The sequence below is a fragment of the Leucoraja erinacea genome, chromosome 2 (genome assembly GCF_028641065.1).
Source record: "Leucoraja erinacea ecotype New England chromosome 2, Leri_hhj_1, whole genome shotgun sequence".
Classification (NCBI taxonomy): Eukaryota; Metazoa; Chordata; class Chondrichthyes; order Rajiformes; family Rajidae; genus Leucoraja; species Leucoraja erinaceus.
In genome coordinates this window covers 15,434,748-15,461,883 of record NC_073378.1, presented here as the reverse complement: position 1 = coordinate 15,461,883, position 27,136 = coordinate 15,434,748, and the positions used below count along the sequence as shown (strand labels likewise).

General features: G+C 44.4%; 1 protein-coding gene across 1 annotated transcript in view; it reads right to left on the bottom strand.

The window, feature by feature from the left end:
- Positions 1 to 27,136, bottom strand: part of odad2 (outer dynein arm docking complex subunit 2) — a 308,719-nt gene that overhangs the window by 28,439 nt on the left and 253,144 nt on the right. The window lies entirely within an intron of this gene.

Below are 27,136 nucleotides of genomic sequence, written 5' to 3'. Positions count from 1 at the left end.
TTGACTCTGACATCGGGGGGAAGGGGGAGAGTGCAGTGGAGAGATAAGTTTATTTGGCCTTCCATCACAGCAATGTGATGGATGTTTATGTAAATTATGTTGTGTCTTGGGTCTATTTGTTTGTAATGTATGGCTGCAGAAACGGCATTTCGTTTGGACCTCAAGGAGTCCAAATGACAATTAAATGTATCTTGTATCTTGTATCTTGTATCTTGTATGTAACTTGGAAAATGGACATAGGAGAGCCAGTGGATGTAATGTACCTGGACTTTCAGAAAGTATTTGATAAGGTCCCACATAGGTGATTAGTGGGCAAAATTAGGGCACTTGGTATTGGGGGTAGAGTGCTGACATGGATAGAAAATTGGTTGGCAAACAGGAAACAAAGAGTAGGGATTATCGGGTCCCTTTCAGAATGGCGGAGCTGGCTCGAAGGACCAAATGGTCTACTCCTGCACCTATTGTCTATTGTCTATCACGGGGGAGGGGGGCAGGAGACAGCGGGGAGGGACCAGAGGGGAACGGGCTAGAGTTGCAAGGCGTTGTGATGGTGGTGCTTTTGGGACTCACAGCGGGCGCTGCACACTTTCCTCTGCCGAGATCAGATTTTCCGCTTTCCTTTTGGCAACATCTCTCGCGCCGGGCCGCTTCCGGTTCCTCCGAAAATTGTGTCAGTTTGGAGACCTCTGCCGGCCACCCACAGCGTTCCTCAGCTCCAGTAAAGACCGGATGGCACAGGAAGGGGTAGACCGTCCCGCAGAGTGACAGGAGAAGAGACCAATCCATGCGGCGCTGACTGGCAGGAAAGGAGATCGATTTGCGCACGCACGGTTTTTACAATTTGAACCTCGCTAACTTTTGCAATATACCACCGAGCGGAACAAAACGTGTTGCACTCGCAGCACAGTAGAACGGTGAGTGAGCTGGCGAAAAATCGTAACGATATCGCGTACTGTTTTAGCACAAATAAAACAACTATGCAAACCGGAAGATCACAAGATTAGAGTTTTAGTTATGTATATATTCACCACCCTCCTTTTCTCACATTGGTCCTGATTTTGCTTGACCTTACTCTCGTATCCCTTCTTAGATTTTCTGTCCTATTACTTCTGGAGACTTTGGTAACTGTACTGCACTCTCCTTCCCTTTAGCTTTATTCATAGAATTCCCATTTATTGACCCCATCCCTCCACTATTTAGTTTAATGCCTTATCTATGGCAGTCTACCAGGACCCTGGGTCCCTGCCGGTTTCAAGTGGAGTCAGAACATCTTCCTACATCAGTAATACTAGTGCTAATGTCCCACAAATTCACTTCTTCCACCAATCTTTGAGACATGCATTCAACTCTTTAATCTTCTCAACCCAAACCCAATTTGCTCATGGTTCAAGCAGCAATCCAGAGATTATTACATTTTACAAAAGTTCTACTTTTCAAGTTAGTGCTTAGCTGCTCAAATTCCCTCACCAGAACCTCTTGTTCTTCGTTTACGAGTATTTCCTTCTCACATTATGTTAATAGTTCCTTCTAATCCAATGCTTTGCTTGGGCAAATGCCCTCATATTTCTCAGATTTCTCAAAGCAGACTAAAATCTCCTTGACCTTTGAGCAAGATTAGGCAGTGTACAGAAATGGTTGCTCTGCATGACAAACAAGACTTTTGAATATGCAATGTTAAGGCATTGTCAGAAGAGTGAGGTTACTTAAGATATGCAGAGCAACAATGTTTTCATCCAGCGCTTCTTGTTTAATTTAGTTTAGTTTATTGTCACGTGTACCGAGTGGAAAGCTTTTGCTGCGTGCTAACCAGTCAGCAGAAAGACAATACCTAATTCCAATCAAGCCATTCACAGTATACGAATACATGATAAAGGGAATAATGTGAATAACATAGAGTGCTAGATAAAGCCAGTAAAGTCCGATCAAACATGGTTCGAGGGTCTACAATGAGTTCAGGACAGCTCTTTAGTTGTGGTAGGATGGTTCAGCTGCCTGATAACAGCTGAGAAAAACCTGTCCCTGAATCTGGAGGTGTGTGTGTTTACTCTTCTACACCTTTTGCCCGATGGGAGGGGGGAGAAGAGAGAGCGGAAAAGGTGCGACTCCTGATTACGCTGCTGGCCTTGCTGAGGCAGCGTGAGGTATAAATGGAGTCAATGGAAAGGAGATCGGTTTGTGTGATGGTCTGGGCTACGTCCACAAGTCTCTGCAATTTCTTGTGGTCTTGGATATAGCAGCTGAAATATTAACAGTGTGACATAGATATCCCAATGGAACAGAAAATGAAAAAGGCAGGTTCTCTCACCATTTAAAGCACGACACACAGTTTGTCCAGGAGGTCATGTAGCACCATTTGAACATTTTTTATAAAAGGCCCCTGCCGAGTTTTTCATCTCCTTTATAGCATTCCTAAATTACTTTCATAGATAGCCAACAAAGCCACAATATTTTTATTCCCAGATAATCATACAGGTTGCATTTGGCATTCTCTGCCATGTCCATGGTGTTTGAGTTAAGGGCAAATAAACATCCAGCAGCTCACATGTGTTCCACAGGCCAAACATTGTGCATCTCCTAATTAGAATAAAGGCATTTTGATAAATCTCTGTGCTCCACACAAGCCTGATCATATTCCCGTAATTTGCCCTGTCAAACTATATCCGATGACACTTTGGGAAGCTCAAGGAAAAAATGCAGGTTCACTGGCTGAGATTTATGTTATTAAATATGGGTAAGATGCTGGAAGACTGGAGGGTGGCAAATGTTGTGCCTTTATTTAAGATGGGCTACAGGGAAAAGCCTGGGAGCTGCAGGCCAGTGAGTCTTACATCTGTAGTCTGAAAGTTACTTGAGAATATTCTGAGATAAGATATACATGCAGTTAGATGTACAGGGGCTGATTGGGGATAGGCAGCATGGTTTTGTACATGGGAGATCGTGTCTCATAAATCTGATTGTTTTTTGAAGATGTGACCAAGGTTGATAGAGTTGTACACGTATATATGAATTTCAGCAAGGTATTTTCTCCTAATCTGAGGAAAGACATTCTTGCCATAGAGGGAGTACAGAGAAGGTTCACCAGATTGATTCCTGGGATGTCAGGACTTCCATATGAAGAAAGACTGGATAGACTCGGTTTGTACTCGCTAGAATTTAGAAGATTGAGGGGGGATCTTATAGAAACTTACAAAATTCTTAAGGGGTTGGACAGGCTAGATGCAGGAAGATTGTTCCCGATGTTGGGGAAGTCCAGAACAAGGGGTCACAGTTTAAGGATAAGGGGGAAATCTTTTAGGATCGAGATGAGGAAAACATTTTTTTCCCACACAGAGAGTGGTGAATCTGTGGAATTCTCTGCCACAGAAGGTTGTTGAGGCCAGTTCATTGGTTATATTTAAGAGGGAGTTAGATGTGGCCCTTGTGGCTAAAGGGATCAGGGGGTATGGAGAGAAGGCAGGTACAGGACACTGAGTTGGATGATCAGCCATGATCATATTGACAGGCGGTGCAGGCTCGAAGGGCCGAATGGCCTACTGCTGCACCTATTTTCTATGTTTCTATGTACCCATGGAAGGTTCGATTGCATGGGATCCAAGGTGATCTGGCTGACTGGATAGAAAATTGGCTTTATGGAAGCAGAGGGTGAAGGTGGTTTTGGAATGAAGGTATGTGTCTAGTAGTGTGCTTTAGGGTCATTTCCATCCTCTGTCCATAACACATTATCTGGGTCATCTACATCATCATACTGAACCTGCCTCAATGGCACCGGGTCATTTACTGGTAGAATATGTCGTTGGTTTCATCTGTATAGACCTTCGCCAGATTGAATCAAATAAGACCTTGGTTCCGGACACACCTCCTTGATCGTGCCCATACAGTCATACCCCTTCTGGGTTTGGAGTTGGACCACCTGGCCCTCCGACAATGGTTGGAGAGGACAACTAGAACGGTCGTAGTACGCAGCCACTTCTGCAGACGCACTCAAACCACCTCGAGCACGCACTTGTGGCTGGAGCAGCTGCTTCGAGACTGGAATAGTAGCCCTGGTCAGTCTGGACATGAGTCGCTGGGCCGGCGAACTGAGTGTGGGAATACGTGGAATGCTGCGGAGATTGAGAAGATTCAAAAACACATCAGACCCGGCCCTGCTGGACTTCTCCATCAGCTCCTTTGCAATGCGGACAGGTCGCTCAGCCAGCCCGCTTGACTGTGGGTACTCCGGACTGCTGGTGATGTGCCTAAAATCCCATTCCTTTGCAAAGTCCTTGAAACGCTGACCTGTGAATTGGCCACCATTGTCAGACATGAGGGTTTGAGGTACCACATGAACAGTATGATTTGTTCATTACTGCAACTTCTCATGACAAGCCTGCATGCTTCTCCTACTAGCAGGAGATGAAACTTACGAATGAGCACAACAGTTTGTGTATGCTGGGGCAATAACTCAACAATCTGTCGATGGTGGAGCGCCGATCGTGACCCCGGCTGAGTCGCCGGACGACCCAGAGTGTCTCAAGAGAAAGTTTTGACAGTTGTGTGACCCTCAAGCTAATCCACTCATCGAATGTGTGAAATTTTTCTCAAGATACCAGAATGGGAACAAAACAATTGAATATTTTGTTTGTGCTATAAAGAAGGCTGCAGGAATTTGCAGATTTGGCGATCTCAAAGACAAATTTATTAGACTGGTTGGTATGTGGTCTTTTTAATGGCAAGCTGAGAAGAAAGGTTGTCCACGATCCTGCAATAACTCAGGATAGACCTCTAGTAGCTCAGATCGCGGAGCCGGGGGTCGCCAGAAGAATTGCTCTGATTGCTGGCCCGCAGACTATAACACCCTGAAGCCACGGCGTGCGGAGCTTCTAGTCGCAGGGACAGTGTGCACTTTCCCTCGCGGAGTCTGAGATTCCTCACCAGAGAAGAGCTCCGACCACCGGCCCGCGACCTATAACATCATGAAGCCCCGTTCTCCGGTAGGAGGTGGCTGATTCGGGACCAAGCCCTGGAGATCCCGAATCGGCTTGTATTTAAGCCGGTTTGAAATAGTGTTTAAAATACAAGAAAAGTTGTGTTAAATATACACAATGTGCACGGATCAGTGGTGTTTAAAATACATGATAAATGGTGTTATAGGGAACAACGACATGCCACGAGGAGCACACATTAAAGCCTTAATTTCCTTCCCAATGTATTATGACTAACATATACAATTCTATTTTTATGATCCCGACAATGTATTATATTATATAAGACATGTTTTGGTACATGAGCAAGTTACTAGAAAGTCTTCTTTTATAGATCTAGACTTACCACAATAATAAAGGCAGGCAAAAATGCTGGAGAATTTCTCCAGCATTTTTGTCTACCTTTGATTTTCCAGCATCTGCAGTTCCTTCTTAAACAATAATAAAGGTATCAATTTTTACACTGCTGTACATTCTTGGTTTTGTTCTTGTTGTAAGGCATGCATGGTATTGTAAGCTCTTCTACATTTAAGATAAATTGACCTTTTAGAGGAAAAATGCATCTTCAATATACATGTCTCTCCCCATCCCTGAAAACAATTGCATTTCAGTGACATATCATCCATACTGCAGTTATGTAGTTATAATCAGATTTGTTCTTATAAGTTAATTCTATATGATATTTTACTATAATTTCGGATGTCGACAGTGGGTCCAGAATACTCGGTGGCAAGATTTCCGACACCGAACTACGGAGTACTTGTCAAAGAACTGTCGTCTTTGTTCTGAACACCCTGTATATCTCACACATAAAACAATAAATTATGTAAATCTTACCATAAATGGCAGAAATAAAAAGTGTTATCCTTTTTAATGAATTTTGATGTAGAATTATTTAAAATTGAGTGGATTGATGCAATATACTGCTAACCCACAAATGTTTAGTTATGAGATATTCACATTTAAAAACTCATTCAGTAGATCAGGTGGCTGTGAGCGACCGCTGGGACCGCACAGCGGAACTGCAGCTAGACCCGGGGCTCGCAGGTGACCTGGGAACTGCAGCTAGTCCCGGAGGGTCCTGGCCCCTATGCAAAAAAGGCTGCGGACCCCTGGACTAAACCAAACCCTCTATCCTGTCCCACCATCCTTTTTCACTGAAAATTTAGCAACTCAAATGGTGGTGCGTCTTCATTGCCGGGAAATACGGTAACTCATTTCCCTCAAATATATGTTAGATGTAATTATATACATCAATATCACGTATATATGTGTGTGTATCATATATATATATACGTGTTTATAATATATAACTATAGGCAAATATATTGGCTTATGTTCCTTATATCTTATAGGCAAAAAAAATAAAGGCAAATATAATTGCCTTTATGGCTCATGTACGTCATGAGTTGCTTTAAATCAAAGTTGCTTCTGATCCATGAGGAACTTTGAAATATATTATCTCTATCTTGCCACACACACAGGAACACACACCGTCCCCCCACAACACTGATTAAACCAAAGATCATAGAATGCATATGGTCCAGAGACCTTTCATTGCGCATTGTCGCCCATTTTATACGCAGCTTCCCTTAAAACAAATGTTTTAAAGAAGCACCTTATTTATTATAAACAAAGATCATAATGGTCTATCATAGAAGGCTAAAATAGACCAAGATAAGCTGCAAAATTCAATGGACTGACATGGATTAAACTGCGAGACGCATAACGGGGATCGAGTTCTTATTCCTAAAATGGCGGAAGTGACATTCCATCGCGTTCAGATGCATACAACACATCAGTCCATTGGATTTCGTAGGAGTGGTCTATCTTGCTCCTCTAGTATCTCTGGTAAGGACTGGGTTGCTCTATATAAGACCTCTATTTACGAAAGACCTGCAAAGAAATAAAGAGAAGCCTAACATCTGTGGCAGGAATGTTACTGGGGAAGATTCTGAGGGATAAGATACACATGCATTTGGAAACACAGATTGATTGGGATAGTTAGTATGGTTTTGTGTGTGGGAGACCATGTGTCACAAATTTGATAGTGTTTTTAATAACCAAGCGGGATGACAAGGGCAGAACTGTAGACATTGTCTATATGGACTTCAGGAAGGCCTTTGATAAGGTTCGCATGGTAGGTTGGTCTGGAAGGATAGCAGGATCCAGGGTAAGCGACCTAACTGGAAACAGAATTGGCTTCATGGTAGGAAGCAGAGGTAGTGGTGGAAGGTTTTCATTCAGACTGGAGGTCTGTGAATGGAGGTATGTTTCAAGCATGATTAGTAGGTTTGCAGATGACACTAAAATAGGTTGCATCCTAGACAGTGAAAATGGTTATCAAGAATTACCATGTGATCTTAATCTGCTTGGCAGAAGGGCTGAGGAATGGCTAATGGAGTTAAATACACATAGATATGTGAGGTGTTGCATTTTGGGAAGTTAAACTAGAGCAGGACCTTCACAGTGAAGGGTAGGGCCTTGGGGAGCATTGTAAAGCAGCAAGATCTAGGAGTACGTTCATAATTCCCAGAAAGTGGCATCACAGGGTGGTGAAGAATGGTTTTGTCATGATGGCCTTCATCAGTCAGGGAATTGTCTATGTTGGGATGTTATGTACATTTGTACAAGACATTGGTAAGAGTATATTTGGAGTATTGTATTCAGTTTTGGTCACCCTGCTGAAGGAAAGATGCATTTTAACTGGTAAAGAGCACAGATAATATTTATGAGGATACTGCCAGGATTCGAGGGCCTGAGCTATAGGAAGAAGTTGGACAGGCTAATACATTATTCCTTGGAGTGAAGATAGACACAAAAAGCTGGAGTTACTCAGCGGGACAGGCAGCATCTCTGGGGAGAAAGAATGGTGATGTTTTGGGCCATTTCTTCTCTCCAGAGATGTTGCCTGTCCCGCTGAGTTGCTCCAGCTTTTTGTGTTTATCTTCAGTTTAAATCAGCATTTGCAGTTCCTTCTTACACATTCCTTGGAGTGAAGTTGGCTGAGGGGTGATCCTATGGCGGTGCATAAAATCTTGAGGGGAATAGACAGGGTGAGTGCACAGAGTATTTTTCCCAGGATAGGGAAATTAATAACTAGAGGACGTACACTTAAGGTGAGAGGAAAACGATTTTTCACAGAGGGTGGTGGGTGTATGGAACAATCTGCCAGAGGAGTTGGTGAGGCAAGTACTATAACAGGATTCACAAGACATTTGGGCAGGTTCATGGATAGGAAAGGCTTTGAGGGATTTGGCCAAACATGGAGAAATTGGACCAACTTAGTTAGAGCATCTTAGTTACCATAGACGTGTTGGACTGAAAGGCCTGTTTCCTCCTGCATAACTCTATGTCATCCTTTGTACAATGTAAGTGGCAATAATATTTACTGATGGACATGTCAAAATTAAAGGATACAAAGTGCTGGAGCAACTCAAAAGGTGAGGCAGCATCTCTGGAGTTACTTGCCTGACCTATTGAGTTACTCCAGCACTTTATGTCCATTTGTGTATTAACTAGCATCTGCAGTTCCTTGTTTCTATATGTCTTATTGAATACTGTTAGAATATGAACTCATTTAAATGAATGGCACATTACAAATAGTTAAGCTGTAATATTTTGGAGTCCTAAATCTGTAGTGCTGACAATAGTTTAAACCCAAATCTGGCCTCTTAATGCAACTCTTCGTAACATTCAGTGCAGCTCAGTTGCGTATTAAGTAGAGTTGTAACCTCACAGTTCCAGCAATCTAGTTTCAATTCTGACCTCCAGTGCTATCCATTTGGAGTTTCTCATTCTATTTGTGATCAGGTGGGTTGTTTCCGGGTGCTTTGGTTTCAGAGTTATGGAGTAATACAGCAGGGAAATAGGCCTGTTGGCCCACTGGGTCCATGCCAACCACCAAACACTCATTTACATTAAGCCTACACTATTTCCATTTTATTCTCCCCCATTTCCTTGAACCCTTTCCATGTTGAACAAAGGAGACTATGAAGGCATGAGAGGGGAGCTGGCCAAGGAAGACTGGAAAGGGATCCTAGCAAGAATGGCAGTGGAACAGCAATGGCAGGAATTTCGGGGCATAATCCAGAAGACGCAGGATCATTTCATTCCAAAAAGGAAGAAAGATTCTAAGGGGAGTAGGAGGCAACCGTGGCTGACAAGAGGTTAGGGATAGAATAAAACTAAAAGAAAAGATGTATAACACAGCAAAGAGCAACCGGATGAGGATTGGGAAACTTTCATAGGAAAACAGAAGGAAACAAAACGGCCAATACGGGCTGAAAAGATGAAGTACGAAGGGAAACTGGCCAGGGATATAAAGAAGGACAGTAAAAGCTTCTTTAGATATGTTGAGGGAAAAAGAGTAGCAAAGTCAAATGTGGGTCCCTTGAAGGCAGACACGGATGAAATTATTATGGGCAACAAGGAAATGGCAGAAGAGTTGAATAGGTACTTCGGATCTGTCTTCACCAAGGAAGACACAAATAATCTCCCAGATGTACTGGAGGACAGAGGGTCTAAGGGGGTAGATGAACTGAAATAAATTTTAATTAGGCGAGAAATAGTATTGGGTAGGCTAATGGGACTGAAGGATGATAAATCCCCTGGGCCTGATGTTCTGCATCCCAGGGCACTTGGGAAAGTGGCTCTAGAAATAGTGGATGCATTGGTGATCATTTTCCAATGTTCAATAGATTCAGGATCAGTTCCTGTGGATTGGAGGATAGCTAATGTTATCCCACTTTTCAAGAAAGGAGCGAGAGAGAAAACCGGGAATTACAGACCAGTTAGCTTGACTTCGGTGGTGGGAAAGTTGCTGGAGTCAATCATTAAAGAGGTAATAATGGGGAAATTGGATAGCAGTAAAAGGATTAGTCCAAGTCAGCATGGGTTTATGAAAGGGAAATCATGCTTGACTAGTCTTCTGGAATTTTTTGAGGATGTGACAAGTAAAATGGATGAAGGGGTGCCAGTGGATGTAGTGTATCTAGACTTTCGGAAAGCCTTTGATAAGGTCCCGCAAGGGAGACTGGTGACTAAAATTAGAGCACATGGTATTGGGGGTAGAGTGTTGACATGGATAGAAAATTGGTTGGCAGACCGGAAGCAAAGAGTAGGAGTGAACGGGTCCTTTTCAGAATGGCAGGCAGTGGCGAGTGGAGTGTCGCAAGGGACGGTGTTGGGGCCGCAACTGTTTACCATATATATTAATTATTTGGAAGAGGGAACTAGGAGCAACACTAGCAAGTTTGTGGATGACACAAAGCTGGGTGGCAGTGTGAACTGTGAAGAGGATGTTAGGAGGTTGCAGGGTGACCTGGACAGGTTGAGTGAGTGCGCAGATGCGTGGCAGATGCAGTGTAATATAGATAAATGTGAGGTTATCCACTTTGGCGGCAAAAACAAGGGAGACGATTATTATCTCAATGGGGTTAGGTTAGGTAAGGGGGAGGTGCAATGAGACCTAGGCGTCCTTGTACACCAGTCACTGAAAGTTGGCTTACAGGTACAGCAGGCAGTGAAGAAAGCTAATGGAATGTTGGTCTTCAGAACAAGAGGATTTCAGTATAGGAGTAAAGAGGTTCTTCTGCAGTTGTATCGGGCTCTGGTGAGACCACATCTGGAGTATTGTGTACAGTTTTTGTCTCCTAATTTGAGGAAGGACATCCTTATGATTGAGGCAGTGCAGCGTAGGTTCACGAGATTGATCCCTGGGATGGCGGGACTGTCATATGAGGAAAGATTGAAAAGACTAGGCTTGTATTCACTGGAGTTTAGAAGGATGAGGTGGAATCTTATAGAAACATATAGAAATATAGAAACATAGAAAATAGGTGCAGGTGTAGGCCATTCGGCCCTTCGAGCCTGCACTGCCATTCTATATGATCATGGCTGATCATCCAACTCAGTATCCTGTACCTCTCCATACCCCCTGATCCCTTTAGCCACAAGGGCCACATCTAACCCCCTCTTAAATATAGCCAATGAACTGGCCTCAACTACCTTCTGTGGCAGAGAATTCCACAGATTCAACACTCTCTGTGTGAAAAATGTTTTTCTCATCTCGGTCCTATAAGACTTCCCCCTTATCCTTAAACAGTGACCCCTTGTTCTGGACTTCCCCAACATCGGAAACAACCTACCTGCATCTAGCCTGTCCAACCCCTTAAGAATTGTGTAAGTTTCTATAAGATCCCCCCTCAATCTTCTAAATTCTAGCGAGTGCAAGTCGAGTCTATCCAGTTTTTCTTCATATGAAAGTCCTGCCATCCCAGGAATCAGTCTGGTGAACCTTCTCTGTACTCCCTCTATGGCAAGAATGTCTTTCCTCAGATTAGGAGACCAAAACTGCCCTTGTTGCGAGTGCGCCATACCCCACAACACTGTGTTGTACTGCTCTCTCTCCCGATCTCCGCACTCGCAACAAGGGCAGAGTCCCCCCAGTCCTCACCTTTCACCCCACCAGCTGGCAAATACAACACATAATCCTCTGCCATTTCCGCCACCTCCAATGTTACCCCACCACTCGCCACATCTTCCCATCTCCCCCTATGTCTGCCTTCTGCAAAGACCGCTCCCTCCGCAACTCCCTTGTCAATTCTTCCCTTCCCTCCCTGTACCACCCCCTCCCCGGGCACTTTCCGTTGCAACCGCAAGAAATGCAACACCTGTCCCTTCACCTCCCCCCTCGACTTCATTCAAGATCCCAAGCAGTCGTTCCAGGTGCGACAAAGGTTCACCTGTATCTCCTCCAATCTCATCTACTGCATCCGCTGCTCTAGATGTCAGCTGATTTACATTGGGGAGACTAAGCGGAGGTTGGGCGATCGTTTCACCGAACACCTCCGCTCAGTCCGCAATAACCTACCTGAACTCCCGGTGGCTCAGCACTTCAACTCCCCCTCCCATTCTCAATCCGACCTCTCAGTCCTGGGTCTCCTCCATTGCCAGAGTGAGCAACACTGGAAATTGGAGGAACAGCACCTCATATTCTGCCTGGGCAGCTTGCGTCCTGATGGCATGAACGTTGAATTCTCCCAATTTTGCTAGCCCTTGCTGTCTCCTCCCCTTCCTTGACCCTCGAGCTGCCTCCTCCCATCCCCCTGCCCTCGGGCTCCTCCACCTCCCTTTTTCCTTCCTTCTCCCCCCCCCCCCCCATCAGTCTGAAAGGGTTTTGGCCCGAAACGTCGCCTATTTCCTTCGCTCCATAGATGCTGCTGCACCCGCTGAGTTTCTCCAGCAATTTTGTGTACCTGCAGTAGAACCTCCTGCTTTTATACTCAAATCCTTTTGCTATGAATGCTAACATACCATTCGCTTTCTTCACTGCCTGCTGCACCTGCATGCCTACTTTCAATGACTGGTGCGTCATGACACCCAGGTCTCGTTGCATCTCCCCTTTTCCTAATCGGCCACCATTCAGATAATAGTCTACTTTCATGTTTTTGCCATAAAAGTGGATAACCTCACATTTATCCACATTATACTGCATCTGCCATGCATTTGCCCACTCACCCAACCTATCCAAGTCACCTTGCAACCTCCTAGCATCCTCCTCACAGCTAACACTGCCCCCCAGCTTTGCGTCATCCGCAAACTTGGAGATGTTGCATTCAATTCCCTCGTCCAAATCATTAATATATATTGTAAATAGCTGGGGTCCCAGCACCGAGCCTTGCGGTACCCCACTAGTCACTGCCTGCCATTCTGAAAAGGACCTGTTTACTCCTACACTTTGCTTCCTGTCTGCCAGCCAGTTCTCTATCCACATCAATACTGAATGCCCAATACCGTGTGCTTTTAGTTTGCATACTAATCTCTTATGTGGGACCTTGTCGAAAGCCTTCTGAAAGTCCAGATATAACATATCCACTGGTTCTCCCTTATCCACTACTAGTTACATCCTCGAAAAATTCTATAAGATTCGTCAGACATGATTTACCTTTTATAAATCCATGCTGACTTTGTACAATGAATTCACCACTTTCCAAATGTGCTGCTATCCCATCTTTAATAACTGACTCTAGCATTTTCCCCACTACTGATATCAGACTAACTGGGCTGTAATTCTCCGTTTTCTCTCTCCCTCCCTTTTTAAAAAGTGGGGTTACATTAGCTACCCTCTAATCCTCAGGATCTACTCCAGAATCTAAAGAGTTTTGAAAAATTACACTAATGCATCCACTATTGTTGGGGCTACTTCCTTAAGTATTATGGGTTGCAGCCTATCTAGCCCTGGGGATTTATAGGCCTTTAATCCATTCAATTTACCTAATACCACTTCCCGGCTAACCTGGATTTCACTCAGTTCCTCCATCTCATTTGACCCCCGGCCCCCTGCTATTTCCAACAGATTATTTGTGTCTTCCTTAGTGAAGACAGAACCAAAGTAGTTATTCAATTGGTCTGCTATGTCCTTGTTCCCCATGATCAATTCACCTGTTTCTGACTGCAAGGGACCTACATTTGTTTTAACTAATCTTTTTCTCTTCACATACGTATAAAACTTTTGCAGTCAGTTTTTATGTTCCCTGCCAGTTTTCTTTCATAATCTATTTTCTCTTTCCTAATTAAGCCCTTTGTCCTCCTCTGCTGGACTCTGAATTTCTCCCAGTCCTCTGGTAGGCTGCTTTTTCTGGCTATATAAAATTATAAAAGGACTAGACAAGCTAGATGCAGGAAAAATGTTTCCAATGTTTGGCGAGTCCAGAACCAGGGGGCCACAGTCTTAGCATAAAGGGGAGGTCATTTAAGAAAAAACGTTTTCACCCAGAGAGTTATAAGTTTATGGAATTCCCTGCTACAGAGGGTAGTGGAGGCCAAGTCACTGGATGAATTTAAGCGAGAGTTAGATAGAGCTCTAGGGGCGAGTAGAATCAAGGGATATGGGGAGAAGGCAGGCACAGGTTATTGATAGGGGATGATCAGCCATGATCACAATGAATGGCGGTGCTGGCTTGAAGGGTCGAATGGCCTCCTCCTGCACCTATTTTCTATGTGTCTTTGTTTCTATGTTCTACCACTCGTCTACATACTTAGCACAATTTATACTAGCCAATTAACCTACTCACCTGTATATCTTTGGTGATGTGGGAAGAAATTAGACCAATAAAGGGAAACACACATTGTCTCAGGAAGAATGTGAAAATTTCACACAAATGGCAATGGAAGTCAAGATCAACCCTGTGCTGCTGGAGCTGTGAGGCAGCAGCTCTACCAGCTGGACCATTGTGTATCCCTGTGTTTTTTTTCTCATTCAAAAAGATGTGCATTGGTGTAGTGTGTAGGACTCGATGGGCCAAAATGGCTTCTCACTATGTTGGAAGGAAATATAGCAATCATCAATTATATTTGCACTGAACAGAACACTTCTAAGTCAATTCACCTATTTGTTGCAACCTTACTTGTCTATACCGTGTTGGAAACAGGCATACATTTTATTGCTTAGTTGCACTGCTTCATATAAAGGATATTTGTTTTAATTAACGCTGACCAAACGTTTTCGGTAAAAGCATTTAATAAATAATATTTTAAGAAGTATTATACAACCTTACAAAGAAGTGTACACTTGTCCTAGCAGTGTCACCTTAAATCTTGAGATGTAAAACATTTATCTGTGTTCTGCCGTGTTGTACTGTGCATTCTAATGTCCTTACTCAAGTTAGCAATAACATCCAATGTGCCTAAATAGGACCTCCGTTTTGAAATGTTTTCTGGACTCCACAATTGTGAGAGGCAGTACTGTACAGTCATGTGGTTTTGCTGGGTGCCAAATCGGAAGGAAAAGACATTCTCTGCATTTTACACAACAAGATAAATACAGAAAAGAAAACAGATGAACGATTGAACTACTGAATGTGAGTATAGTCAAATTCTTCAATATTCTGGCATGTTGCAATGACCTGGTAAATTTAGTCAATTAACTTATTTCCATATTATCATAATTTGATTTTCTCCCTAAACCTTCATCTATAAAATCTTGTGCTCATTTTGAAAGTCCACTGCAATAATATTATTTACATCATTTAGCGGCAATCCAGAAAAGAACTCTGTTTCATAGCTACAGCTATACAGCCTTCGCAAACATATAACTAACTGGGACAAACTCTTTTTTGTATGACTGAATGACACTTAGGGAGTGCCAAAAGCAGCTTCATGCCAGGCCCAGTGCCTGTTATTCAAACAGAGCCAAATTACGTCTCCAGAAGCACAGTCAAGGCAAAGATACGGGAGCCTCTCACTACAACTCTCTCCCAGCTGGGATTTAACAGACTATAATGCAGTACTTTGTTACATTTTTCAGCTTCAGTAACTTGATAACTTAACACTCGTTTTGAAAAAATAACCAGCCAGTGCTCTAGCTCTAAGAGATTCCAAGGCTCCTTGACCTCTAGAAAGAGCTTTAAACATGTTCTCTCTTTATGGCATGGTTTCAAATAGCAATGCACTACTCATGCATGTACAGCCCAATTTACACAGACGTGTTGTGGTGTTAAGTGTAAAGGCAGCAGGCTGCTTTTTCCTGTTCATGATTAACAAATCTAAAATGGGAGAGTCTATGGCCGAAAATCCTCAAATCAAGTTTTAAAACAAATGGATTAGATTAAACCAGATATTCATACTCAGCAGCCTTCACTTAAATAAACAAAAGCCACAGGAGGGTGTTTGATTTTCACAACCTCCCAACTCTATCAAGCTATTGAATACCAGGAGGTGGAACAACCTGATAAATGTCTGTGCTCTCTTGAGTACACAGAAATACAGCTCTCATTACTCTTTTCTTTCTTTTATGCAGCCAAATTAACCACTAATTTACAGTAAGTGGAGACTGTATCACGGTAAAAATGCCAGACCTGTGAACTGCACCCTCCAGCCTAACCTTGGAGCCAGCATTCATATCTGAAACAGTAGGAGCAGACTGGTGCCAAGCTCCAAAAGGAAGAAATGGCAACATATAGCTAAAACTAAAACCATGAAAACAAGCAACCAAGAACTTTAATACTGTACTAAAATAAGCGAATAAACACTGGACCTAATTCAGTGAATTAAACAGAAGGAAAAAAATGTCATTTTGAATATTCTCACTATTTCCATTATATACGTACAATAACACATCAGGATTGCTGCTTTTATAAGTAAGGCTGAAATTAACATCATAGCCACGTGCCAACAATTTTGGCAGTAGTCATTTTGGAATAGCTTCAGTGAGAATTACAAGTAATTATCTTCCTTATTTTGTAATTTAAATCAATTACTCTATGGAGCTTGACTTTGCAAAGAACTTCTTTAATACCCACAGCCAAAGCCGTCTTCAAGGATTTATGATTTCAACAACAATTGTCAATAGCCTGGAAGCAATCAACTGTAAAAGGCATAACTTCAGACAGAGACAATAATGGAGCGCATCGATACAAAACTGTGAGATACCAAGCATACATGTCAGATCAAACTGGATGATAATTAATCTTCTTGCTATAGTTCATAGTGTCTCTAGTTCTTAGAAACCTATTACTCATAAAATAGTTGGGAAGATCTGAGTGGAGTCAGATTCTCAATGATTTTCAGGTTTAGTACAATTATAAATTATGATTGATCACGTGGTAAAACACTATGATGTTTTTATGCTCTGAAAATTATTCACAGGTGCAATCAAACAACTCTCTATAATCAAATAATGCTGCACTTCTACATGATTGAAAATAAGTGCATACATTTTAGATTTGTTTAATAAATTATATAAATCTTCCAAAGAAATTTGGAAAAATTAATCACTTGGTTAGTGACTAAGAAATTACTATGTCATTACTGAACATCTTTTTTAATGCATACATTTTCCAGCATTTTATTTAACACAAAAGTAGCATTAATTATTTTTTGATAACATATTTCAGCACTAGTTTGATTTTAAGATTTACCTGCATTAAAGCAGGTTCCAAAGTATGATGATAGCAGAACCTCCAGATGCTGGAAATCAGAACATTCCGTTTTTATTTTTACTATGATTTGATATATATGGTTTGTTTTAATACTAAGTAGACACAAACTGCTGGAGTAACTCAGCGGGTGAGGCAGCATCTCTGGAGAGAAGGAAGGGCAACGTTTCGGGTCGAGATCCTTATTCAGACTTATGTCAGGGAAGGGGGTGGGACTAAGATAGAATGTAGGCGGAGACAGTAAGACTAGTGGGAGAATTGGGAAGGGGAAGGGGATAGAGAAAGCAAAGTCTATCTGAAGTTAGAGAAGTCAATGTTCATACCGCTGGGGTGTAAATTACCCAAGCAAAATATGAGATGCTGTTCCTCCAATTTGCGCTGGGCCTCACTCTGACAATGTAGGACGCCCAGGACAGAAAGGTCAGATTGTGAATGGGAGGGGGAGTTAAAGTGCTGAGCCACCGGGAGATCAGGTAGGTTAAGAAAAATACGAAGGATACTGAGTTGGATGATCAGCCATGATCATATTGAATGGCGGTGCAGGCTCGAAGGGCCGAATGGCCTACTCCTGCACCTATTTTCTATGTTTCTATGTTTCTAAGACGGATTGAGCGGAGATGTTCAGTGAAACGATCGCCGAGCCTGCGCTTGGTCTCGCCGATGTAGAGAAGTTGACACCTGGAATAGCAGACACAGTAGATGAGGTTGGAGGAGGTGCAAATGACCCTCTGCCTCACATGGAAAGACTGTTTGGATCCTTGGATGGAGTCGAGGGGGAGGTAAAGGGAGAGGTGTTGCATCTCCTGCGGAGGGGGTGGTTTGGGTGGGAAGGGACGAGTTGACCAGGGAGTTTCAGAGGTAAAGGTCTCAGAAAGGGGTGGAGATGGGAAGATGTGGCCAGTAGTGGGATCCCGTTGAAGGTGGTGAAAATGTTGGATTATATGCTGTATGCAATGGCTAATGGGGTGGAAGGTGAGGACAAGGGGGACTCTGTCCTTGTTACGAATGGGGGGAAGGGGAGTAAGAGCGGAGCTGCGGGATATTGAGGAGACCCTCTTGAGAACCTCAACTATAATGGAAGAGGGGAATCCCCGTTTCCTAAAGAATGAGGACATCTCCAATGCCTGGTATGGGACACCTCATCCTGGGTGCAGACGCGGCGTAGACGGAGGAATTGGAAGTTGGGGATAGTCTTTACAGGAAGCAGGGTGGGAAGAAGTGCAGTCATGGTAGCTATGGGAGTCAGTAGGTTTGTATTAGATGTCGGTCAATGGCCTGTTTCCTGTGATGGAGACGGTGAGATCTAGAAATGGTAGGGATATGTCGGAGATGGTCCAAGTGAATTTGAGTGCAGGATGGAAATTAGTGGTGAAGTTGATGGTTAGTGAGTTCTGCATGGGTGCAGGAGGCAGCACCAATGCAGTCCTCAATGTGGCGGAGGTAGAGTATGGGGATTGGGCCAGTGTACACCTGGAACAGGGATTGTTCGACATACCCTACAAAGAGGCAGGCGTGGCTAAGGCCCATGTGAGTGTCCATAGCTACGCCTTGGGTTTGGAGGAAATGGGAGGAGTCGAAGAGAAGTTGTTGAGGGTAAGGAACAGCTCTGTTAGGCAGAAGAGAGCATTGGTAGACGGATATTGGCTAGTTCTGCGGTCGAGGAAGAAACGGAGGGCTTTAAGACCCTCCTGGTGGGGGATGGAGGTATAGAGTGACTGAACATCCATAGTAAAGATGAGGTAGTGGGGGCCTGGAAAATGGAAGTCATTGAGGAGACGAAGAGTGTGTGAGTGGTCTTGGACATAGGTAGGGAGGGATTGGACCAGGATGGAGTCGAGGTATGTGGAAATTAATTTTGTGGAACAAGAACATGCAGAAACAATGGGTCTGCCAGGACAGTTCTGTTGTGGATTTTGGGGAGAAGATAATATCGGGCCGTGCGGGTCTGGGGAACAATAAAGTTGGAGGCTTTAGAGGGCAGATAGCCGGAAGTGATGAAATCAGTAATGGTCCTTGAGATTAAGGCCTGGTGCTCCCCTGTGGGGTCATGGTCCAAGGTTATGCAGGAGGAGGTGACAGAGTGGTCACCTGGCCTCAGTCTGGCAGAGGTCAGCACGCCAGACTACCATGGACCTCCATTGTCGGCAGGTTTGATAATACAGTCGGGGTTGCAGCAGAGTGAGTAGAGGGCTGCACGTTCAGTGGGGGAGAGGTTAGAGTGAGTAAAGGGAGTGGAAAATTTGAGGCAGTTGATGTCCCACCGGCAGTTGGAAATGAAATGGTCTAAAGAAGGTAGATGGCCAACCATGGGAGTCCAAGAGGAGGGGGTCCATTGGAGACAGGAGTCCATTGGAGACGGGAGAAGGGGTCATCACTGGGTGGTGAGGACTCCTTCCCATAGATAAAGGCCCGGAGGCAGAGGTGTCGGAAGAAGAGCTCTATATTGTGGCGGACCCAGAACTCGTTGACGTGGGAGCGGTGGGTAGCAACGGTGAGGCCTCTGCTGAGGACAGACCGTTCCGTATCAGAAAGGGGGAGGTCAGGGGGCATGGTGAACACATGGCAAGGGTGGGGGTCGTAGGAAGGCACGTGAGTGGATGGAGGCCGTGGTGATGTCTGGTGGGGGGGGATGGTGGGTGTTCAATACAATAGAATACCGTTTATTGTCATTTGAACCTCAAATGAAGTTCAAACGAAATTTGGTTTCTGCAGTCATACAACAAGAAAAGAACACAATTTACACAAACATCCATTACAGTGAATCTCCTCCTCACTGTGATGGAAGGCAAAGTCTTGTCTCTCCCCTGCTCTCCTTTCTTCTCCCGATGTCAAAGCCCCCGGCGGGCGATGGTAAGTCCCGCGGCCATTAAGGCCGCGCCGGGCAATGCAAGGCCGTGCTCTGGGTCTTGATGTTGGAGCCCCCGGCAGGGCGCTAGCAAGTCCCACGGCCGTTAAAGCCGTGCGGGTCGATGTAAGGCCCTGCTCCAGGTCATTTTCAACCCTGCAATTCGGGCGGGAGAAGTTGCCATTGAGGGAGCTCTGAAAAGCGGTCTCCCACCAGGGACCCGCGAGCTCCCGATTTCACCGTCCACCGGGCCTGCGGCTGGAGCCTCCAAAGCTCCGAAGTCGGGCCGCAGCAGTGCGCCACCACAGCTCTCCACGCTCCAGCCAGCCAGCTCCACTATAGTAGGTCCGCAGGCTTCGCGACTAAAGCCCCTAGGTCGTTCCGGTTGGAGGCCGCTCCACGGTGCTAGGCCCCAACGACAACGGAGACCCGACAGGGAAAAGGTCGAGTCCCCCATACAGGGAAGAGATTTAATAGTTTCCCCAACACCCCACCCCACCCCCTACACATACACAGTTAAAAACAATTTAAAAAACCACTACAAACTACACACTCAACGGGACAAAAAAAAAGACAGACGGACTGCAGAGGCCGCTGCAACGTCAGTCGCGCCGCCCACTATTGTAGATGCAGATATTGTTTTAATACTAAATGTCTTTCATGCACGTAAGGCTTACACAGACCTTTACTCGTTATATTGATACAACTATGCTCACCTACAATATAGAAAATAAGCAATGCTCTCAACATCAATGCAAATAAAATGCAATTGCAAATTGTTTTTTACAGCAATTTAAAAGAAAATACTGCAATCATCATCTTATAGTTTCACCAAAGCATCAGCCTTGGCTCAGTGGTGGTGCTCCCTTCAAGTTGCGAGGTCATGGATTCAAAATCCACTCCTGAAACTTGAGTGCACAACCTAAATTGACACTTTAGTGCTGTAGTGCTGGAAGTGCCGTCTTTCAACACAGATGTTAAACAGAGACCCCATCTGCTCTCCCTGATGGATGTAAAACATTCCTTTACTCCACGCACAGAAAATCACGAGGTTCTCCTGTGCCCTTTAAACCATTGCTGTCTGCAGGACCTTGCTTCTTATTTATTCAGTTTTTTAGGTGTGTGCATTCACATTCTACCTCTGAATTGAGTGTTTTTAAGGGCACTTAGGGGGGGAAGCATACAGTATTTGTTGCTGATACGGAGTCAGACTAAATTGGCAGATTTCTTCTGTGGACAAACATCAGTGGGTTTTTTTTACATTAATTCTAGTAGTTTCAGTGACCATTATTAGTGCCTGGTATGTTTTTTTTTTAAATTGCAGCTTCTGAAATGTATTGAGCTTACATAGCTGCCATGGTAGGATTTTAAATTAAATCTCTGGATTGTTGGTCCAGATTTCTGGGTTACTTGCCCATAAAATCTGCGGTTAACCACTTCACTGCCACAAACAAAATGTACAAATTATGCCCCTGTCCCACTTAGGAAACCTGAACGGAAACCTCTGGAGACTTTGCGCCCCATCCAAGGTTTCCGTGCGGTTCCCGGAGGTTGCAGGTGGTTGCCGGAGGTTGCAGGTGGTGGAAGCAGGTAGGGAGACTGGCAAAAACCTCCGGGTGCCGCACAAAAACTTTGGGTGGGGCGCAAAGTCTCCGGAGGTTTCCGTTCAGGTTTCCTAAGTGGGACAGGGGCATTAGTTGCTGTGACATGTTTTGGAGACAGGGCAGCACGGTGGCGTAATGGTAGAGCTGCAGCCATACAACGCCAGAGACCTGGGTTTGATCCTGACTACAGGTGCTGTCTATATGGAGTTTGTACGTTCTTCCTATGACGTAGGTTTTCTCTAGATGCTTCAGTTTCCTGCCACATTTCAAAGATGCAGGTTTGTAGGTTAATTGGCTTCTGCAAAATTGCCACTGCTGTGTAGGATGCAAAACTGGGATTACATAGAACTAATATACGGGTCATCGTCGGTCAGTGCAGACTTGATGGGCTGTAGGGCCTTTTTCCATGCTGTATCTCTAAAAAAAAACATAATGGGTGGATAGGGAGCATAATTTATATTGGGATTCCAATCAACAGAGTGCATAATTTTGTTCAATCAACAAATCTCTGCATGGAAGTCAATAGGATTGGAAACCTAGATTAGCCCAGGTAAGGAACATGGGAGAATGTTCTGCTTCCCACTGAAGTGGGCAGATGTGCCACTAAGATGATGAACTACAATCCTCAACCCTGAGGAATGAGAGGGTGGGGGAATACATTATGATGCTTGATTGGTGGTGGTATGATGCTTGATTGATGGGGATGGTGTTTTGGGAGGAGGGAAATTGGGTGGGAAGAAAACCTCAGTTCTTCTTGCTTAGAACATGGAAGGCTGCTGAGCTTCAGATGAGAACATTTCAGATAATCCTATTTGTTAACCTTCAGTTTTGGCCTTCAGGGCTCTGCTGTAGAATGACCTTTGATCCAGCTGAATATTTAGGTTTGATGAATATACTGACGGAGTTGCTGATAATAAAGTGAAAATGTTGACGTTTTAGTGGAAATAATAGGTGCCTCCCCTTTGGAACTGACCTTCATCCCAAACCAGTATTTCACTGCCCCTGAATTTATGCATAAGAATTGAATACAGCAATAATGATGCTCTAGATAACAAACCCATCTGGGCTTCCATGTTAGCTATCATTAGCAAGCAAAGGCTACAATTTTGTGATCTTGATAATGATGCTGACTCACTTAAAATAGAATGTGTTTGTTATGAGATGGCAATTTTGTGACACCATCATGCTACAGGGATGGAACAGTGGCGTAGTAGTAGAGTTGCTGCCTTACAATGCCAGAGACCTCGGTTCGATCCTGACTACAGTGCTGTCAGTATTTGTCAGATTTTGTACATTCTCCCTGTGACCATGTGGGTTTTCTCGGGGTGCTCTGGTTTCCTCACACTCCCCAGACGTACAGGTTTATAAGTTAATTGGCATTGGTAAAATCTATGCTATCTCCTGGTTGCCAAACATTTTAACTCCCCTTCCCATTCACATACTGTCCTTTCCGCCCAGGGCCTTCTCCACTGTCAGAGTGATGCCACTTGGAGGAAGGGCATCTCATTTTGCTTGATCTGCTTACAAGCCAGCAGTATGAATATAGACATTTCTAATTTCAAGTAACCCTTATATTCCCTCTCTCTCTCTATCCCTCCACCACACTAGTTGTCCTGCTAATTTCACTGTGCATATCCCTTCATTAACATCTATTCCACAGCCAACAATGGACCATTGTGGGCTCCACCTTTCTTTGGTCATTGGTGCCGGCTCTGATTTGTTCTGCAACTTTTCATACCTCCATTTACCCTCTCCTCTGACTCAGTCTGAAGGGTCTCGAACCAAAACAACTATTCTTTTTCTCCAAAGAGGCTGTCTGACCCACTGTTATATTCCAACATTTTGTGCATATCTTCGGAGTAAACCAGCATCTGCAGTTCCTTCCTACACATACATATTTACTTCCTGACATTACGTGTTTTTAAACAGGGCTAGATTCTTCTGTACACCAACATTTACCTGAATATCAGCATTTAAGAAGTGTTCATTTTTTTATTTTCACAATCTCAAAATTTCCCACTATCCTTTGCTTGCTCATTTGCTAAACTGCCATTAACCTTTTGTAAACCCTTGACATCCTTTTCACAGTTATTTTTCACACTAGCTTTATATCACCAGTTAATTTGGATATTTAGTGCTTTTTTTTAATTGTGTATTTTTATTTTTAATTCATTGTCAATAGCTCTCTCTTGAAAGTATCCAGAGAACTTGCCTCCACCACCCTCTGAGGCAGAGAATTCCACACTCACCACTCTCTGTGAGAAAAAGTGTTTCCTCGTCTCTGTTCTAAATGGCTTATTCTTATTATAAATAACCCTTATTCTTAAACTGTGGCCCCTGGATCTGGACTCACCCAACATCGGGAACATGTTTCCTGCCTCTAGCATGTCCAAACCCTTAACAATCATATGTTTCAATGAGATATCCTCTTATCCTTCTAAACTCCAGAGTGTACAAGCCCAGCTGCTCCATTCTCTCAGCATATGACAGTCCCGCCATCCCGGGAATTAACCTTGTTCATGCTAATTTGTCACCCCCATGAGTCCTTATTTTGTTTAGTAATAAAGGCTGGTAGGGAAAAGATATCATGGAAGTAGCATGGAGAGAGACTCATGTTGGGCATAAGCAGTGAAAATACTAGCAAGGCAAGGCCTGTGGATGTTAATGGAATTCTTCCTTACACAGAATGAATGTGCCACTGAGATAATTGCACAAAGTATTTATTGGCTTTTGATCATGCAGCTATCTTGATGGGGATTCTTTTTTTTTAGGATCCCAGCTCCTTTGAATTGCGGCGCCAAAATTTCCCAGTGACGCTTTCTGGAATGAGGCAAAAAACTGGGCCAGCCTTTTACATTCTAGAAGGGAGGAACCATTTACAGAGAAAGTGGATTCCTGTGCACAATAACACGTTATAATATTTCACTTAACCTTAGCAGGATTTTTCTAAACTGTTGCTTGTGGAATTGCTCATATTGTGCGCCACTCCAACTGCTTGTAAACTAAATTAGCAATCAGAATTCTACCTGTATTGCTGAATTTTGACATAATTTTTAAATGATTCATCGCTTTTGGAGGATGTTCCAGATGTGTAATACAAGTGTCACTAAAATGTGCCCAGTCCTATTTCCAGAATTAACAGGTGGGAGGTTTATCAAAACCATATTGAGACCCTTATTCAAGGCAAAAGCAGTGGACATCAACCACTGGATTCTCAAATCACAGTATTATTTTAAATATTGGTACTCTTTATCATCAAACTTCAGTTATCTACATTCAATTTATCAAAGGTTGTTCAGGAGAATTTTCTCCAGCAATGTGTAGAGGGCCCGATGCATGAGAGGTACCCGGACGTGGCGTCGAAGGACGAGAAGTGGAAGCGAAGAAGTGGAAGCCAGATAACTGAATGGAAACGACACCGAAAAGCCAAATAACCGAAAGCGTAGGACACGGCAAAGCCAAATAACCGGAAGGGCGAAACGCCGAAAAGCTTGAAATTGAAATGGAAATGGAAATTAAATTAGTTGTTTGGCCTGCCCTGTGCTTTTGCTTTGGCTTTGCTTTGCTTGAGCTCACTTGAAATGAAAGCAAATGGATTGTATTGTTGGCTGGCCCCGCCTGCCCTGTGCTTTTGCTTCGCCTTTGCTTTGCTTGAGCTCACCTGAATTGAACGCAAATGGATTGTATTGTTGGCTGGCCCTGCCTGCCCTGTGCTTTTGCTTTTGCTTTGCCTTTGCTTTGATGTATCTCACCTGAAATGAAAGCAAATGCATTGTATTGTTGGCTGGCCCCGCCTGCCCTGTGCTTGATTTGACTTGACTTGAAATGGATTCACTTGACATGAAATGGATTGTTAGCCCTGCACTCACTGTGCTTGACTTGACTTGACCCACAACACCCATGCTGGCGCTCCAGAACCCCCTCCCCCCTGCCCACTGGCCACCAATGTTGGAATTGGTGGAGAAGTGGAATATTGGGTTGGGGGACCAGCCCTCTATTGTGAACCTGGGACCCAACGGGTCCCACTTAGTCTAGTATATGTATATATAACCTCCCCTTTCTTCTGACCATGTCTTATGCAATATTCAGCAAGCCAACCTGGACAATTAGTTTGGTGCGACAGTTGTGGAGGAAGGAACTACAGATGCTGGTTTTAACCGAAGATGGACACAAAAAGCTGGAGTAACTCAGTGTGTAACACAGGCAGCATCTCTGGAGAGAAGGAATGGGTGATGTTTCGGGTCGAAACCCTTCAGACTCAGTCTTCAGGTCTGAAGAATGGTCCTGAAGACTGAGTCTGAAGGGTCTCGACCCGAATTTGTGTCCCCCCCCAGTTTTTAAAAGTGATTTACTATGGCTGCCAGTCCCCGGGCTGTCTGTCCCCGCGGTCGGATGGGGGGGAGGGGGTGGTGCTGAGTCATGCGGTGTGGGTGTCGGGGGATGAATCACCCCATGTGTGGGTCGGGGTCCGGGGGTCGGAGGGGTGAACCACCTGGTGTGGGGGTCGGGGTCCGGTGGCGGTGCTTCGTGGTCAGTGACTCTGGGTGGGCGGACGGACCAGACTGTCGCCAACTCTGCTGCAACTGACAGGGACGTTGCCGGGTTTTCGTCCCCATGTGTGTGCGCTGCCGATCCACAGCCCGTCACAGTGCGGCCGCATGGGGGAGACGAGGCGGACGGCGGCCGTGGCCGGACAGCGCTGACCCCGGGAGGGAGAGTGGGCCGCTTACACCTTGGTGCTTGGTTTCAGAGTGCCCAGTCACCCTCCAGCCCCGGGCGGTCTTGTGTGGGGAAAATGACCCCCACCCTCCCTTCTCCCCCAGCCAGTGATATGATGGACACGGGGGTCTGGACCAATCACTGACAAGTCCCGCCCCCGGCGACATCATGTCCGTTATTTGGCTTTTCGGCGTTGCGTCCATTCGGTGAGTTGGCTTTTCGGCGTTGCGCCCTTTCGGTTTGTTGGATTTTAGGAGTCCCACCCATTCCGTTATTTGGCTTTTCGGTGTTGCATCTGTTCGGTTATTTGGCTAAATGTGAGGTGTTGCATTTTTGGAAGTCTAACATGGGCTGGACATACACAGTGAATGGTACAGCTCTGTGGAGTGTTGTCGAGCAGAGGAATCTATGACTGCAGGTGCATGGTTCCTTGAAGGTCGAGTCGCAGGCCGATAGGGTGGTCAAAAAGGCTTTGGCACAATGGCCTTCATCAGTCAGAGTATTGAGCTTAAAAGTTGGAAGGTCTTGTTACAGTTGTATAAGATGTTGGTGAGGCTGTATTTAGAGTATTGTTGTTCAGTTCTGGGCACCATGTTATGGGAAAGATGTTGCCAAGCTGGAAAGGGTACAGGAAGATTTACGAGGATGTTGCCAGGACTAGAGGGTCTGAGCTGTAGGGAGAGGTTGAGTTGACTTGGCCTACTCCTGCATCTATTTTCTATGTTTCTATGAATCAAGGACCAGAGGACAGGTTTAAGATGAAGGTGAAAAGATTTAATAGGAATCTGAGGGGTAACGTTTCACTCAAAGGGTGGTGGGTAAATGGAACAAGCTGCCAGAGGAGGTAGTTGAGGCAGGCTATCCCATTATTTAAGAAACAGTTAGACAGGTTCATGGACTCTGTGACTCTAGTGGGTTTAAATATCTCCACAGATATGAATAAATTCAAATAATTTCCAATCCATAGCCTTCTGAATGAGTGAGACCCAGATATACAGAAACCATTATTTAAAAAGTGTTTCCCGAGTTCAATCTAACATGAGCCAGCACTAATTTTCCGTAAAT